General features: G+C 39.2%; 1 protein-coding gene across 9 annotated transcripts in view; it reads right to left on the bottom strand.

Annotated features, from left to right (window-relative positions):
- Window positions 1-18621, bottom strand: part of ARL15 (ADP ribosylation factor like GTPase 15) — a 578537-nt gene that overhangs the window by 241087 nt on the left and 318829 nt on the right. The gene's annotated exons all lie outside the window — the stretch shown is intronic.

The following is an 18621-nucleotide window of genomic DNA, read 5'->3' as shown; positions in this document are numbered from 1 at the left end:
ATCAAACTCATGTCCATCAATTTGATGATACCATCCAACCATCTCATTCTCTGTCACCCCCTTCTCCTCCTGCCCTCAATCTTTCCCAGAATCATGGTTTTTTTCAATAACTCGACTTGTCACATCAGGTGGCCAAACTACTGGAGCTTCAGCTTCAGCATCAGTCCTTCCAATGAATATTTAGGCTTAATTTCCTTTAGGATTGACTGGCTTGATCTCTTTGCAGTCCAAGGGACACTTAAGAGTCTTCTCCAGCACCACAATTAAAAAGCATCAATTCTTCAGTGCTCAGCCTTCTTTATGGTCCAACTCTCACATCTATGCATGACTACTGGAAAAATCACAGCTGTAACTATAGGTACCTTTGTCAGCAAAGTGATGTCTCTGCCTTTTAATATGCTGTCTAGGTGTTTCATAGCTTTTCTTCCAAGGAGCATGTATATTTGATTTCATGTCTGCTAATATAGTCCATAGTTATTTTGGAGTCCAAGAAAATAAAATCTGTCACTGTTTTCACTTTTTCCCCATCCATTTGCCATGAAGTGACAGGACTGGATGACAAGATCTTTGTTTTTTGAATGTTGAGTTTTAAGCCAGATTTTTCATACTCTTCTTTAACCCTCATCAAACAACTCTTTGGTTCTTCTTTGCTCTGCTGTTTAGAGTGGTATCGTCTGTATATTTGAGGTTGCTGATATTTCTCTCAGCAATCTTGGTTCTTGTTTGTGATTCATCCAACTTGGCATTTCTCATGATGTACTGTACATAGAAGTTAAATAAGCAGGGTAACAGCCTTGACGTACTCCTTTCCCAATTTTGAACCAGTCTTTTGTTCCGTGACTGGTTCTAACTGTTGCTTCTTGGCCTGCATACAGGTTTCTCAGGAGGCAGCTAAGGTGGTCTGGTATTTCTTGAAGAATTTTCCACAGTTTGTTGCGATCCACACAGTCCAATGCTTTAGTGTAGTCAATGAAGCAGAAATAAGACTTGGAATCCCCTTGTTTTTTCTATGATCTAACTGATGTTGTCAATTTGATCTCTGGTTTCTCTGACTTTTCTAAATCCAGCTTGCATTATCTGGAAGTTCTCAGTTCATGAACTGTTGAAGTATAGCTTGAAGGATTTGGAGCATTACTTTGCTAGTATGTGAAATGAGTGCAGTTGTACTATAATTTGAACATTCTTTGGCATTGTTCTTTCTTTGGGATTGGAATGAAAACTAACCTTTCCTGGTCCTGTGGCCATTGTGAGTTTTCTAAATTTGCTGGCATATTAAATGCAGCACTTTAACAGCATCATCTTTTAGGCTGTGAAATAGCTCAGCTAGAATTCCATCACCTCTACTAGCTTTGTTGATAGTAATGCTTCCTAGGGCCACTTGACTTCATACTCTAGGATGTTTGACTCTAGGTGAATGACCACATCATCATGGTTATCTGAGTCATTAAGACCTTTTTTGTATAGTTCTTCTGTGTATTCTTGTCACCTTTTCATCAGATATTCTGCTTCTGTTAGGTCCTGTACCATGCCCATCTTTGCATTAAATGTTCACTTGGTATTTACAATTTTCTTGAAGAGTTTTCTAGTCTTTCCCATTCTATCGTTTTCCTCTATTTCTTTGCATTGTTCACTTAAGAAGCGAAGTGAATTCGCTCAGTTGTGTCCAACTCTTTGCGACCCCATGGACTGTAGCTTACCAGGCTTCTCTGTCCATGGGATTTTCCAGGCAAGAGTACTAGAGTGGGTTGCCATTTCCTTCTCCAGGGGATCTTCCCGACCCAGGGATTGAACCCGGGTCTCCAGAATTGCAGGCAGATGCTTTACCCTCTGAGCCATAGCTCTGTATGTTCACTTAAGAAGATTTTCTTGTCTCCCCCTGCTATTCTCTGGAACTCTGCATTCCATTGCTATATTTTCCCCATTCTCCTTTGTCTTTCACTTCTCTTCTCTTCTCAGCTATTTGTAAGGCCTTCTCAGACAAACACTTTGCGTTCTTGCATTTATTTTCGTGTGGGATGGTTTTGGTCACTGCCTCCACGACAATGTTATGAATCTCCATCTCTACCAGATCTAGTCCCTGAATCCACTTGTCATCTCCACTGTATAATCACATGGGATTTGATTTAGGTCATATATGAATGGTCTAGTGGTTTTCCCTACTTTCTTAAATTTAAGTCTAAATTTTGCAATAAGGAACTGATGATCTGAGGTACAGTCAGCTCCAAGTCTTGTTTTGCTGACTGTATAGTTTCTCCAACTTTGGCTGCACAGAATATAATCAATCTAGTTTCAGTATTGAACATCCGATGATGTCCATGTAGAGAGTCATCCCTTGTGCTATTGGAAGACGGTATTTGCTATGACCAGTGTGTTCTCTTGGCAAAAGTCAGTTAAGCATCTCCCCTGCTTCATTTTGTACTCCAAGGCCAATCTTGCCTGATTCTCTAAGTATCTCTTGACTTCCTACTTTTGCATTCCAATCCCCTACAATGAAAGGACATTACTTTTTGGTGTTAGTTGTAGAAGGTCTTGTAGGTTTTCATAGAACCATTCAACTTCAGCTTCTTTGGCATTAGTGGTTAGGGCAGAGACTTGGATTATTGTGATGTGGAATGGTTTCCCTTGGAAACAAACAGAGACCATTCTGTCATTTTTGAGACTGTACCCAAGTACTGGGTTTCAGACTCTTTTCTTGACTATGAGAGCTTTAACATTACTTCTAAGGGATTCTTGCCCACATTAGTAGATATACTGGTCATTTGAATTAAATATGCCCATTTAGTCCATTTTACTTCAACTAACTCCTAAAATGGCAATGCTCACTCTTCCTACTTACTTGACCATGTCCAATTTACTTTGATACATGGACCTAACATTTCATTTCCTATGCAATATTGTTCTTTACAGAATCAGACTACTTTCACCACCACCACATCTGCTACCAAGCATCATTTCCGCTTTGGCCCAGTTTCTTCATTCTTTCTGGAGCAATACTTTAGCTTTTCCCCAGTAGCATATTGGACACCTACTGACCTGGGGGGGCTCAACTTACAGTGTCATATCTTTTCACCTTTTCATACTGTTTATGGGGTTCTCAAGGCAAGAATACTGAAGTGGTTTGCCATTCCCTTCTTCAGTGGACCATGTTTTGTCACAACTCTCCACCATGACCCATCCATCTTGGGTGACCCCCGAAGCATGGCTCAGAGCTTCACTGAGTCACCCAAGGCTGTGAGCCATGTGAGCATTTTGGTTAGCTTCCTGTGATTGTGGTTTTCATTCTGGAATCTATGGGATTATAGTTCTTGCTTCTTTCTGCCTTCTGGATGGGGTTAAGAGGCTTGTGCAAGCTTCCTGATGAGAGCGCCTGGCTGTGGGGAACACTGGGTCTTGATCTGATGAGCAGGGCCCAGCTCAGTTCAGTTCAGTCGCTCAGTAATGTCTGACTCTTTGCAACCCCATGGACTGCAGCACACCAGGCTTCCCTGTCCATCACCAACTAACTGAGTTTACTCAAACTCATGCCCACTGAGTCAGTGATGTCATCCAACCATCTCATCCTGTCATCTCCTTCTCCTCCCAACTTCTATCTTTCAAAGCATCAGGGTCTTTTCAAATGAGTCAGCTCTTCACATCAGGTGGCCAAAGTATTGGAGTTTCAGTTACAACATCAGTCCTTCCAATGAATATTCAGGACTGATCTCCTTTAGGATGGACTGGCTGGATCTCCTTGCAGTCCAAGGGACTCTCAAGAGTCTTCTCCAACACCACAGTTCAAAAGCATCAATTCCTCAGCACTCAGCTTTCTTTATAGTTAAACTCTCACATCCATACATGACTACTGGAAAAACCATAGCCTTAACTAGACAGAACTTTGTTGGCAAAGCAATGTCTCTGCTTTTTAATAAGCTGCTTATGTTGGTCATATTTTTCTTTCAAGGAGTAAGCATCTTTTAATTTCATGGGTGCAGTCATGATTTGCAGTGATTTTGGAGCCCCCCAAAAATAAAATCTGCCACTATTTCCACTGTTTCTCCATCTATTTGCCATGAAGTGATGGGACCAGATGCCATGATCTTCATTTTCTGAATGTTGACCTTTAGGCCAACTTTTTCCACTCTCCTCTTTCACTTTCATCAAGAGGCTCTTTAGTTCTTCTTCACTTTCTGTCATAAGGATGGTGTCATCTGCATATCTGAGGTTATTGATATTTCTCCCAGCAATCTTGATTCCAGCTTCTGCTTCCTCCAGCCCAGCGTTTATCATGATGTACTCTGCATAGAAGTTAAATAAGCAGGGTGACAATATACAGCCTTGATGTACTCCTTTTCCTATTTGGAACCAGTCTGTTGTTCCATGTCCAGTTCTAACTGTTGCTTCCTGACCTGCATATAAGTTTCTCAAGAGGCAGGTCAAGTATGCCCATCTCTTTCAGAATTTTCCACAGTTTATTGTGATCCACACAGTCAAAGGCTTTGGCATAGTCAATAAAGAAGAAGTAGATGTTTTTCTAGAACTCTCTTGCTTTTTTGATGATCCAGCAGATGTTGGCAATTTGATCTCTGGTTCCTCTGCCTTTTCTAAATCCAGCCTGAACATGAGGAAGTTGATGGTTCATGTATTGCTGAAGCCTGGCTTGGAGAATTTTGAGCATTACTTTACTAATGTGTGAGATGAGTTCAATTTGAGGTACTTTGAGAATTCTTTGGCATTGCCTTTCTTAGGGACTGGAATGAAAACTGAACTTTTCCAGTCACCAGCCACTGCCGAGTTTTCCAAATTTGCTGACATATTGAGTGCAGTACGTTCACAGCATCATCTTTTAGCATTTGAAATAGCTCAACTGGAATTCCATCACCTCAACTAGCTTTGTTCGTAGTGATGCTTCCTAAGGTCCACTTGACTTCACATTCCAGGATGTCTGGCTTTAGGTGAGTGATCACACCATTGTGATTATCTGGGTCATGAAGATCTTTTCTTCTGTGTATTCTTGCCACCTCTTCTTAATATCTTCTGCTTCTGTTAGGTCCATACCATTTCTGTCCTTTACTGAGCCCATCTTTGCATGAAATGTTCCCTTGGGATCTCTAATTTTCTTGAAGAGATCTCTAGTCTTTCCTATTCTATTCTATTGTTTTGTTTTCCTCTATTTCTTTGCATTGATCACTGAGGAAAGCTTTCTTATCTCTCCTTGCCATTCTCTGGAACTCGGTATCCAAATAGGTATATCTTTCCTTTTCTCCTTTGCCTTTTGTTTCTCTTCTTTTCACAGCTATTTGTAAGGCCTCCTCTGACAGCCATTTTGCCTTTTTGCATTTCTTTTTCTTGGGGATGGTCTTGCTCCCTGTCTCCTGTACAATGTCACGAACCTCCGTCCATAGTTCATCAGGCACTCTATCTATCAGATCTAGTCCCTTAAATCTATTTCTCACTTCCACTGTATATCATTAGGGATTTGATTAAGGTCATACCTGAATGGTCTAGTGGTTTTCCCTACTTTCTTCAATTTAAGCCTGAATTTGGCAATAAGGAGTTCATGATCTGAGCCACAGTCCTCTCCCGATCTTGTTTTTGCTAACTGTATAGAGCTTCTCCATCTTTGGCTGCAAAGCATATTATCAATCTGATTTCAGTGTTGGCCATCTGGTGATGTCCATGTATAGTCTTCTCTTGTGTTGTTGAAAGAGGGTGTTTGCTATGACCAGTGCGTTCTCTTGGAAAAACCCTATTAGCCTTTGCCCTGCTTCATTCTGTATTCCAAGGCCAAATTTGCCTGTTACTCCAGGTGTTTCTTGACTTCCTACTTTTGCATTCCAGTCCCCTATAATGAAAAGGACATCTTTTTGGGGTGTTACTTCTAGAAGGTTTTGTCGGTCTTCGTAGATCTGTTCAACTTTACTTCTTCAGCATTACTGGTCGGGGCATAGGCTTGGATTACCGTGACATTGAATGGTTTGCCTTGGAAACAGAGAGCATTCCGTCGTTTTTGAGACTGCATCCAAGTACTGCATTCGGACTGTTTTGTTGACTGTGATGGCTACTCCATTTCTTCTAAGGGATTCCTGCCCACAGTAGTAGATATAATGATCATCTGAGTTAAATTCACCCACTCCAGTCCATTTTAGTTCACTGATTCCTAAAACGTCAGCGTTCACTCTTGCCATCTCCCGTTTGACCACTTCAATTTGATTGGAAGCTTTGATTCATGGACCTTACATTCCAGGTTCCTATGCAATATTGCTCTTTACAGCATCGGACCTTGCTTCCATCACCAGTCACATCCACAACTGGGTGTTGTTTTTGCTTTGGCTCTGTCTCTTTCTTCTTTCTCTTATTTCTCCATGATCTCCAGTAGCATACTGGGTACCCACCAACTTGGGGAGTTCATCTTTCAGTGTCCTATCTTTTTGCCTTTTCATACTGTTCATGGGGTTCTTAAGGCAAGAATACTGAAGTTGTTTGCCATTCCCTTCTCCAGTGGACCACGTTTTGTCAGAACTCTCCACCATGACCTGTCTGTCCTGGGTGTCCCTACATGGCATGGCTCATAGTTTCATTGAGTCAGACAAGGCTGCTCAGTAAATCTTTAATCCAATAGTCTGCTAATGGGTGAGGCTGTGCTGACTTCCTGTTACTTGTTTGGCCTGAGGGTAACTCAGTCCTGGATTCCAGGCTGTATATAGTAGCACTTTTGAAGACCTCCCAAAGGATATAGCCAATATGCGCCTCCCTGCACTACTGTGGCTTGTGTCCCTGTCCCAATGGCAGGGCACTGCTGACCCCCATCCCTGCAGTGGATCCTCAAACACTTACATATCTTTAATATCAAAAGAGATCAGTAAGATCCACGATAATTTGGCATAAATACAGAGTTGGTTTCAAATAAAGATGTTACACTGAATAATCTTTACTCTCCCCTGACCATCTCCTGTCCAAAGATAGGCCAACTGGAGCTGGGAGCAAAATCTCAAAATTAAGAGGTCTGTATAGCAGTCATACTAATCTCACTAGTCTAATTATGTTGGAATTCTAACCCAGTGGTCACATACTTTGTGCTTAGAAAGATTCTCACAAAGTGGGTGACCCAGGAGATTCTGAGACAGGTGGTCCTCAGGCTATCTTTTGCAAAAAAAAAATTGTAAAGACTATACAAGCTGATACACCAATTGCCCTGTTTTCTTCTTATCCTCAACAAACATCCTGGATGTCTGTGTTACTCTAAACACTATTTTACGTCATTACCTTCAATGTCAATTCCTAAAAGCTGTACTTGAGGACCACGTTTGCTGTCCGATAGCTGCCCTGCTCCTATGTTCTCACCCTGGTTCAAACTCTCATCACTTTCTGTCTAGATCATCAGAAGAGTATTTGAACTGGTCTCCTCACTTCTGTCCTGGTAATGAAATTACTAATACTTGTCCAAAAGCTAGCTCAGATTATATTACCACTGTGCTCAAAAATACTAAATGTCTATAACTTTAAATTCCCAAACTACTTGATTTAGGATTTACAGTTCTCTATGATCTGGCTTCAACTGGCCACTCCTATGTCATTTCTCTATTACTTGCCTATAAACCCCACAAATGCAACTTTTGCTCTCCTGAACCAGATCCAGGCTTCGCAGCTTCACCCTGACTGCCTTACCCCTCTGCCTGGAGTTTCTGCCACATCAGTTCTCCCTTCAGCTCTCGTTCATTTTGCTAAACCCCATTCAAGAGCCAGATTAATAACCTATTCCACCAAGTTTCCCATGATGTTCCAGCTGGAAATAACATCTCTGAAAAATTAGCTATTTGTCTTGTTTCTGCTCATAACACTTCTGCCTTGCAACACTGTTACCTGATGGTATATATCATCTTCCTGGTTAGACTGAAAGAGCCACATGGAAGTTCTGTGCATGTATGTGACTCATTAACTCCATACTTTGACTTCATCCAACAAGAAGACTTACATATAATGGACACCCAATCAGTATTTTTTCAGTGAACTGAGTAGTCTTTTATAAAATATTTATTCAGAATTCTCAAATGCAGAATGTAGAATTTACCTAAAAAAAATCATGCCATGATCTACAAATAATCTCTTTGGTTTTGTTGGTTTACAGTTATTAGCATGAAATTTTTATGTTTCTGGCACATACCCACTTTTGCAGCAAAGTTCTCACCCAACATCTGATGTTAAAAACTTTTTAATACATATATATATATAAAACCAAATTTCACTTTGTTTATTGCTCAGTCTTTCTCAGAGTTCTATTTTAGTATCTGGAAATGTGAAGCCATGATGCAGCATGTGCTAAGGCACTGAACTAAAGCCATAAGAGCATTACTCTATGCTCACTGTGGTCCTTTTTGATCCTATCCTATTTGAGATCCCTTTCTCTGTTCTGACGGCCAACAGAACCAGCAACCATGAGAAATTTAAAGTATGAAGAGAAAACACTGTGAGAACAGTTCTTAGGAAAATGTTCCCTTCTGTGTTCCTGTACAAGCCAAGGGCTAACTCCCTAGAAGACCCAAAACCCCAAGGGTGAACACGATTTGCAAGGCTCCAAATAGAAAGCAGGGCTTTCTATTTCAATTCCTGGGCTATTGGCATAACACAAAAACTAAAGCACATTTGTAAATAGTATTTTGGAAATCTGGTGGCTGGACTAGAAAAGCTAGTATGGCAACAATTTTGTTGAAATTGCCATTGACCAAAGCAACCGATTGGGGAAAGCCAAAGTAGGAATGTTCTGGCTGCAGTGGAAGATGTTTGTTACATACTCAGTGTGAAATATGATCCTGTAATACTGTGGAAATGCTATTGCATTCTAGCACAATTTGCTGTTTCACCCTTACCAGTATTTCTTTTTATTGCAGACTTTAACTTATCAACTACGTAACAAAACTGACAGAGGTAACGTGGGGCTCCAGATTAACACAAATTCACAGCCCACAGAAAAAGTTTAAAACCACAGAGGATGAGCCATTAGATAACAATAAATAATTAAGAGTCACAGATTATAAGCCTTGGCCCTCTATCAGTTTCTCTAGTGACAACTTTTCTATGATTAATTTGGCCCAAAATAAGTTATTACTATATAACCTACTCATGTAATAAAACCTTCAGAGACTTCTGCCTAGTCTACAATGCTTATCTGACCCCACCCACATTTACCCTTTCTTGACACACTCTGCCATTCTTGATGGTAATGCTTACTACAAATCCTAAAGTTCTCCTTTGTGGACTATTCCCTTGGTTCTATTAGTTGAGATCTTATTGATTACAGAACGACAGCCAAAATCCATACAGTAGTGAACAAAGGGATAGTCTAGCCTTCAGGAGAATGACACCAATATTTAACTTAATAATGTGCAAAAGATGATCCTTAACTTACTATGGTTAGGCTTACACTTTTTCAACTTCACAATATTGCGACAGTGATATATACTCAGTAGAAATCATACTTTAATTTTAAATTCTGATCTGTCCCTGGGCTGGTGACATGCCATATGAGACTCCCTTCGTGATACTGGGCAGCAGTAATGAGCCTGGACTCCCAGTTAGATGCATGATCAGGAGAGCAAACAACTGATACACTCACAACTATTCTGTACCCAGATGCTGCTAAGTCACTTCAGTCGTGTCCGACTCTGTGTGACCCCATAGACGGCAGCCCACCAGGCTTCCCCGTCCCTGGGATTCTCCAGGCAAAAACACTGGAGTGGGTTGCCATTTCCTTCTCCAATGCATGAAAGTGAAAAGTGAAAGTGAAGCCGCTCAGTCGTGTCTGACTCTTCGCGACCCCATGGACTGCAGCCCACCAGGCTCCTCTGTCCATGGGATTTTCCAGGCAAGAGTACTGGAGTGGGGTGCCATCACTTTGTCTGCTGTACCCAGATGAGCATTCTGCTTTTCACTTTCAGTACAGTACTAAAAAGTTACATGAGATGCTCAATACTTTATTATAAAATAAGCTTGTGATGAGATGATTCTGCCCAACTGCAGGCTAATGTAAGTGTTCTGAGTGCATTTAAGCTGGGTAAGGCTAAGCTGTGCTGTTTGGTAGGTTAGGTATATAAAATGCATTTTTGACAATAGAATTTTCAATTTACAATGGGTTCATCAGGATATAACCCTTTGGTAAATTAAGGAAGATCGGTACATTATAATTTGAATTATGTAATTAACAAATCAATGTGTTTTACAAATCATAAATAAATATGGACAGCTGTTAGCTTAGGGATCAGATATATTCCAAAACTTTCAGAAGGTTCCAATATTTTCAGACTTTTGGTACATAATTTTCCTTGAAAACAAAACAATGCACTGGCATTGGGTTCAATTCTGACAAGCAGGCCAGCTCTGATACAGAGTACAACAGTAGAATAACTAACAATATGGACTCTGTAGCTACTGGGTTTGAAACCCAATTCTGCCACATGTCATCTTAGTGGCCTTGGATAATCAGCTTAATTGTTCTAAGTCCTTTCCCTTTCAGTGAAAGGATTCTAGAGATTAAATGAGATGATTCATTTTGATATTTGGCAAAACTAATACAATTATGTAAAGTTTAAAAATAAAATAAAATTAAAAAAAAATAAAATAAATGAGATGACTCATTTAGTATACTGCTGCTGCTAAGTCACTTCAGTCGTGTCCGACTCTGTGCGACCCCATAGACGGCAGTCCACCAGGCTCCCCCGTCCCTGGGATTCTCCAGGCAAGAACACTGGAGTGGGTTGCCATTTCCTTCTCCAATGCGTGAAAGTGAAAAGTGAAAATGAAGTCACTCAGTTGTGTCCGACTCCTAGCGACCCCATGGACTGCAGCCTACCAGGCTCCTCTGTCCATGGGATTTTCCAGGCAAGAGTACTGGAGTGGGTTGCCATTGCCTTCTCCCTCATTTAGTAAAGTGCTTGGAATATTCCCAATGTTCCTTAAGTGTTAACTATTACTTTCTTATTATTATCTGGCCACCATTTAAGCCTGTAACATTGGAATACTGAAAAAACCTTAGTTCTGAGATCTGGTAGTAAAAGCCTACCAGGCACTGAAAGAAATAGGCAGAGAGGGAGAACAGATTTCTGCGTTGATATATTTCCAATATATCCAATTTTTAAAAAAATAAGCCAAGCTTTTACTGGGAATGCATACTTTCCTCTTTTCCAGTGACTTTTTAATTCTATATCCCACCCTTCCTGCAGCCCCTAGTACTTTCTATTCTTCAATTTCTTTCTCCCCAATGGCTGTCCATATTTCTTCTTCCCAAGGCCAAAATAGAGTTTTCTCCTGTTCAGATGAAAGTGCACGTTCCTTCAGATTTTCAGCGCAACAGTGTGATTAATCAATTTAACATTAAGGTGACACTTTCATATACTTTATGTGAAAAAACCAAATTGATCACTAATACAAACTGAGCTCTTCTGTGAGACTTGATGTTGTCTGCAAGCCTTATGTATGGAATACACACACATGCACACACACACAGAGCTATTACTATCCTATACATGTCCCTCCCTTTTGCTATAAAAGAACAGATGATCACAAATCACTGTAGAGCTCAAGAAGTGTGTATAAGTTAAGGGAAGGGCTGCTATTTGTAGGAAGTGCTACTTTTGTCTTTGACAAGGACTCCTTTCAAATAAAATGTAGCTGGATTATGAACAGGAACAAAAGCAAACAAATCTCAGCACAAAATGGACTCTTTTCCCCTCAGGCATTCAACTATTTATAACCTTCTTTCTCACAGTTTCTCCATAGCTTTTACATACAGATACCAATTTCACCAGGTACTATGTCCATAGCTTGACTCATCAACTTTGCTAAAAATCCCCAAGCTCCTCCTTGCTTGGCGGGTTCACCACTGTGTCTCCAAGGGTCAGTGCAGACTCTAGCACAGAGCAAGTACTCAGTATCTGTTGACTAAGTCAATTAATAAGTGAATGAGAATGAATATTAGGTAATTTGCCCATGGATATAAGCAGTCTCATATTTCAATATATTTTAAAACACCCTTCCTCGCTCCCTCCCTTCCTTTCATAATTCTTGTCTGAAATACTCATCTCTCTGGGCTTCTTTCTAAAGTAGAGCAGTCCCTTTTTGTCTCTTCTCTGAAATAGGCATGCCTTCTGTGCTTGGAACGGCCAGTGTAAAGGGGAAAGCAGTGATGGGATCATTCTACTCCAAACAATTTCAAATGAATGGTCTCTGTATCCAAAGCTGGATGAATGAATCAATAAAATGTTATCTTAAGGTAATCAGACTTCCTTTTTTAATTAATACACAATTACTATATATTAAAACAAGAATAGCCCACCACATCATATATATTATTAAACAGATTTCTTCACATGCAACTATATTAGTAAATCAATAATTGCCAACCTTCTGTCTTTGATGCTATGGCATGTCTCCAATTATGTCGAGAGGCAAGTGGCACTCTCAAAATGAAACTAATTTTAATTAACTTTAAAATGTAAATGTGTATGGGAACAGAGGGTTACAAAAAATACAGTGTCACAATATAATAAAAAGATTAGGAATTAGTGCACTACTCAAAGAGAAGACAAGAGTCTGAAACATAGCCTGAAGCAGAGCGTTTCATCTCTAAATAGTTTCCCAAAAAGAATACACTCAAAAAAAGAGAGAGAGAGAGAGAGAGGGATAGTGCAATTTAAATCATCCTAAGCCTACTATGAGGGCTTCCCAAGTAAATAATCCACCTGCCAATGCAGGAGATGCAAGAGATGCGAGTTCAATCCCTAGGTCAGGAAAATCTCCTGGAGGAGGAAATGGCAGCCTGCTCCTGGAAAAATCCCATAGACAGAGGAGCCTGGTGGGCTACAGTCCATGGGGTCTCAAAGAGTCAAATACAACTGAGCAAGCATGCGTGCACACACACACACACAAACCTATTACATTCTATCTAGACTGGGATAGTTAAAGACTATATTTGCCAGAAAACAGAAAAGAAATATTTATTAGGTATCCATTATGGTCCCACAATGCTGAATTTTCTTAAAGCTCTGATTTAGGTTGGGACTTACTTTTACAGTTGCCTAACGAGGACATATCACTCCTTTCATGCTCTTCTTATTCTAGGTACATGAAAACAATAAAAAGGGTAGACACACAGAAAAGTACACTGATCTACTGATAGGATCAGGATCCTTAAAAAAGAAACAAACTTATTTTCAACACATTTAATATAGACTAGTTGGTATACTTGGAGAAGGCAATGGTACCCCACTCCAATACTCTTGCCTGGAAACTCCCATGGATGGAGGAGCCTGGTAGGCTTCAGTCCATGGGGTCACGAAGAGTCAGACACAACTGAGCGACTTCACTTTTACTTTTCACTTTCATGCACTGGAGAAGGAAATGGCAACCCACTCCAGTGTTCTTGCCTGGAGAATCCCAGGGACGGCAGAGCCTGGTGGGCTGCTGTCTATGGGGTCGCACAGAGTCGGACACGACTGAAGTGACTTAGCAGCAGTTGGTATACTGAATGTCTCCTATAAGAAAATGGCAAAGCCATTTAAAACAACAACAATGACGCACTGTCCATCTCACCTCGATTCTTTGGTTTGTTTTCTTCAAGATTTCTCTCTTCCTTAATTAGAAAAATGATGGTCTTGCTATAAACATCAAGAATCAGGTCATTTCATCAAATACACACACACACACACACACTCTCTCTCTGTTTTAGTACACAAATCAATCTAAGGTCATACATCCTTATAAATAACGGATGTTTAAGCAACTATGTCTGTACAACAATGGGAAGCATTAAGAGAAATGACCCGTATTTTACATTTCCATAAATCCAGGGGCTACATTTTCTCTTTTTTATACTTGCCATAACGAAGTCATAGGTACTCAATAAATGATTTTTGGATTTACATAAGGAGAGCTCTGTTAGGAACAGCATACAGTTGTCCCTACATCAACAGCCAAAGCCTTACAGAAACACTGATGGTAACCCTTTAACATCTGTGGTAGGTAGCCTCCGAGATGACCCCTAGTGATCCCTACCTTCTGGTATTTCTCGTTTGTGTAATCACAGCTCCTGGAGTGTGGGCTGGTCTAGTGCTTCACTTCTAACCTACAGAATGTATAAAGGTGATGTGATGTCACCTCCATGATTAGAATACAAAATATTATAAATTTTGTCTTAATAGCAGATTAGTTCTCCTGCTTTCTTGCTTTGGACTCTTTAGTGAAGTAAACTGTCATGTCGGAGAGTCTCATGCAAGGAACTGAGGACATCCTCTGGCCAACAGGTGGCCAGGAACTGAGATCCTCAGTCTAATCACATCCCAGGAACTGAAATCTGTAAACAAAATTCTAGCTTAGAGGAGGATCCTTTTATGACTCATATCCCATTATATGGATATACCATATTCTGTTTATCCATTCATATGCTGTTAGGTATTTCGGTTGTTCCTAACTTTTGGCTACTATGAATGGAGCTGCCCTGAATGCTGATGTACACGTGTTTGTTTGAACACCTGTTTTCAATTCTTTTGAGTATATTCCTAGGAGTGGAATTGCTGGGTTATATGGTAATTCTATGGTTAACTTACTGAGGAAAAAGTGTGGTTTTTTTTTAAAGTCTCTAAGTAACAGATAACTAATGTGAAGTGAAAAATTAATTTGCAGCCATGCACAGAAAATTTCAATATGTGAACTAATAAACTAAAGGATGAAAAACTTAACAACTTAACTTAGATCTTAATTGCAAGTCATTATTGTTCTAGTAAACAGCATCTACTACATTCCCAAAATACTTCTTTCACAGGCAAGATTTTAAAAAACCATTCTGAAGGGTTCATGCTTGTCATATGCTGTGCTATGCAATACTATCCAGACAAGAAAATGAAAAAGACATGGTCTCTGCCCTCACAGTGCACAGATCTCCAATTCAGAATTATCGCTGCTCATATTCCACAGAACTCTTTCTTCTCACTTTTCACATCCTCCTTTGGAACATCTTTACTCACACTGTCTCAGCTACCTCTAATAGCAAAAAACCACCAATTCAAATGCTCTCATCTAATTTTCTCCTAAACATCGGTACCCTTATTTCTTACAGTCTATCATATATTCCCTTCTATATGTTTCCCAGGTATTTTAAACTCAACTTGTCCCCAAACGAACTCATTCCTACCATGCATTCTTTTCCAAACCAGCCTCTTTGATTCCCTGTCTGGGGACTGGCAGTCAACCAAACTAAGAATCTGAAAAGTCATTCTTAACCCCTTATGCCTTATTCCTAAATAATCAGTCATCAACCACCAACATTTACCCCCGAGTGTAACTTATAAGCTCTTGGAGACTTTGAAATCCACCATGGATTCTTCCTCTGGCTGTCTTTCCAACACTCCAACCATGGCATACCTAGAAAAATCCAATGTACGTTTCAAGTCTAAACCCAAACATCATCTCATGGTGAGGGCTTCTTTAATTTCATTTTAACAAAATTGCTTTCACCATCCTTTGTGATCCTAGAGCAGCCTATATATCCTTTTAGTGCTGGGATATGTATAACAATACTTGTGTTTTGAACATTTTCAATTCTTTATGACTGCTCTATACCTCTCTGTACTTCTGTTCTGAGGCCAACTCTTCTAGATATTTTAGTGAGCTTGTATAGGAATAAGCATATAATCTTCACTTGAAGTCATGTCTGTTGAATTAAAAATAGTCATCTGATTTGGACTGTTCATTCAATCAACCAACAAATATTTACTGAATGACTTCCATGTACCAGACTCAGCGTGGAACAATGAATATACAGTGGTAAACTAGCTGGACATGGCCCCTGCCTGACTCATGAGCTCACAGTCCAACAGGTCACTGAGTTGATAATATCTTTATGACATCATGTTATTTAGGCTTTAACCTACTTCTTAGGAACATGCTATTTCCCATAAGAATATATTTACTCTTCTGTTTCTTAACATAGTAATAAAAATTGGAAAGTTAAATTTCTTTTCAATGAATTAATTTTATTTCCAGCGTCATTATCACTGCACTAAAAACAAAATTCCTCCTTGAAGTCTCAAGACATATGACTGTATAATATTTTAAACATTTATAGGATGCCTCAACCATCCAGAACACAACTAAAAACTAGGAGCCATGGGGCAGCCAACAGAAATGTCCTCAAATTAACATCTTTAAGCTCACATGCTTAACACTCTAAAAAGTCCCTCAGGCCCACACAGAAATCTTGCCTAGAAAAAAATATGATCACACTTAGCTTCTTGGCTTTCTGCTCAGAGCATATTAGAAGTAGTAAATCATTATGTGAGAGATGGAGGAGAGATAGAATCCACCAGAGACAGGCACGTGGACAGTAGCAAAATAGAAATAGTTACAAAAGAGACTAAATCAAGAACTTATAAAAAGAAAAAGAGAAGATGAGATCAACAACAACTAAAGGAGAGAAAACAAAGGCAAAGAACAAATAAAAAACAGCAGTTCAGATTTAATGCAGCATGGAATAGCCACCCTGCCCTTTGACCATTCTGAAGGGTTTCTGATGTTTATCAAGTAAATGACGGATTATATTCCTAATACTTTCATTTACAATTATGGAAAATTTTGAGCATATACTAAGTAATCAGAAAAGTATGATGAACATCATCACTCAGCCTTGACAACCATCAATTCTGTCCAAACCAGTTTCATCTAATTCTTCCTATGTTATTTTAAAGCAAATTTCAGATATTACATAATTTCATCTGTAAATATTTTAATATATATCTCTATAAGATATAGATTCTTTTTGAAAACATAACCAAAATACCATCATTACATCTAAAAGAAATCAACAAATCTTTTGTATTATCAAATATCCAGCTGTTCAAATAACATTTTAGTAATAACAATATAGCTCCAGGTATCTCCAAAATGTCCAAGTGACAGGTTATTGTGAAAGGCATAGTATACTAGGATTTCTTAGTCTTAAAATCAAATCATAAGGTTTTTAACCCATTATCAGTATTAAAATTCTTAAAATATTACATGAAATATGTTTTTATGGTCTTAATTAATGTCATTGGTTAAATGTCAAGAGCGAGAAAGTGCTCTGAGAAGTACCCTTTGTTAATGTAACAGCTAATGAAGATGTAACATTACCAAATCATAGTACTGTGTATTTTAAACTTGTTTCTTTGAGCAAGGAAGTCCTTTTTATAGAAAAAAATCATCTGTTAAGGTAATTTTGTTTACAGTCTACAATAGCTCTTTCACATTGGAAGAATGATAATTTGATTAATTATTGTTTCAGAGCCATAGACTAGTTTCCTGAAAGCACTGGCAGAGAAGGGATATTTACTTCTTGGGAATACTATAGGTAATCTTGAGAGAGTTTCATGTCAAAATTAAGCTGCATCAGTACTGAGATATAATTATTCAAAAGGATCACAAAATCAAAAGCAAGCTGGATAAAATGAGCGTAATAATACACATACCAAGAAACCGATAATTTATCTTTTGTAAACCATGTCTGGGTAGGAAATTAAGCAACCTGGGATGGGTAGATTGTCATTTCTTCTAACAATTAACAGCTATGGTTTTGAAGGAAAAGTAAATAAATGGGAGTCTTGATGCATGAATTGGGAACTGGAAACATATGCATTACATGTAAAAATAATCTACACATGTAGAGGGGAGGAGGTGATTTGCTTGGCATAAAGCTCAAAACATTATTAAACTGAAATCTGAGAGAGCAAATATGCCTTGATAAAATCTTACCTTCTTCCTAACAAGGATGTCCATCAGAAAAATGACAGATGTACTAAAATATTATAGCTGTTGGGATGTCTAGTGAGGCTTGGGACACAGTCTCCCATTTCTTGTCATCCCCTCTATCAGTAAGCAGTTTCTGTTTATCCCAATATACCAAAATAATACAATTTTCCTTGTGTCCGAGGATGTGGAATACCTAGGTGAAAAAGAGTTTATCCTGCCATTCAAGTATCCTGATGCTTTAACCCAATTAAACCCTCCTAACCTTGAATCTTTCCACATCATTTATGAGAGCTTTACAGTGGCCAAAATGCCCAGCTCACATTTTTGCCTTAAACCCATCGTATTTCCCAAATGTGACTATCTCTGCTAATGACTGGTTCCTCTTCTGGGAATCTCCTTTCTCCCTGTCTTCTTATCTCCGAGTATAATCCATCCTCAATCCTGCATTATATGCCACCTGCACTACAGCCCTTCCTTGTACTGCATTTGTACATAACCCTTTTGCCCACCGAAGAGCCCTAGTAGTTTATTATCTGTGAATTTTGGCTGGCTGTTTTTTGGCTGCAAAGTGCAGCTTAGTGGATCTCAGTTCCCTGACCAAAGACTGAACTGGGATCACGGCAGGGAAAGCCCAGAATCCTAACCATTAGGCCACCAGGAACTCCTGGTTTATCTATAGTTTTTAATGTCATGTGTAGCTGTCTATTTTATCCTATCGTTACTTACACACACAGTTTTTAGTCTTCTAACTAGAATTAAAATTCTTTGATAGCTAAGTGTACTTTGATAGCTAAAACTCTTTCAGCAAGTGTACTCCAGCAAACATTTCTGAGTACTTTCTAGGTGCCAAGTACTACACTAGGTGCAGAGAAT

This window comes from Bubalus bubalis, chromosome 19 (assembly GCF_019923935.1).
Source record: "Bubalus bubalis isolate 160015118507 breed Murrah chromosome 19, NDDB_SH_1, whole genome shotgun sequence".
In the NCBI taxonomy this organism is placed as follows: domain Eukaryota; kingdom Metazoa; phylum Chordata; class Mammalia; order Artiodactyla; family Bovidae; genus Bubalus; species Bubalus bubalis.
Note: the sequence above shows the minus strand (reverse complement) of the source record. Positions and strands in the feature narration are given on the sequence as shown.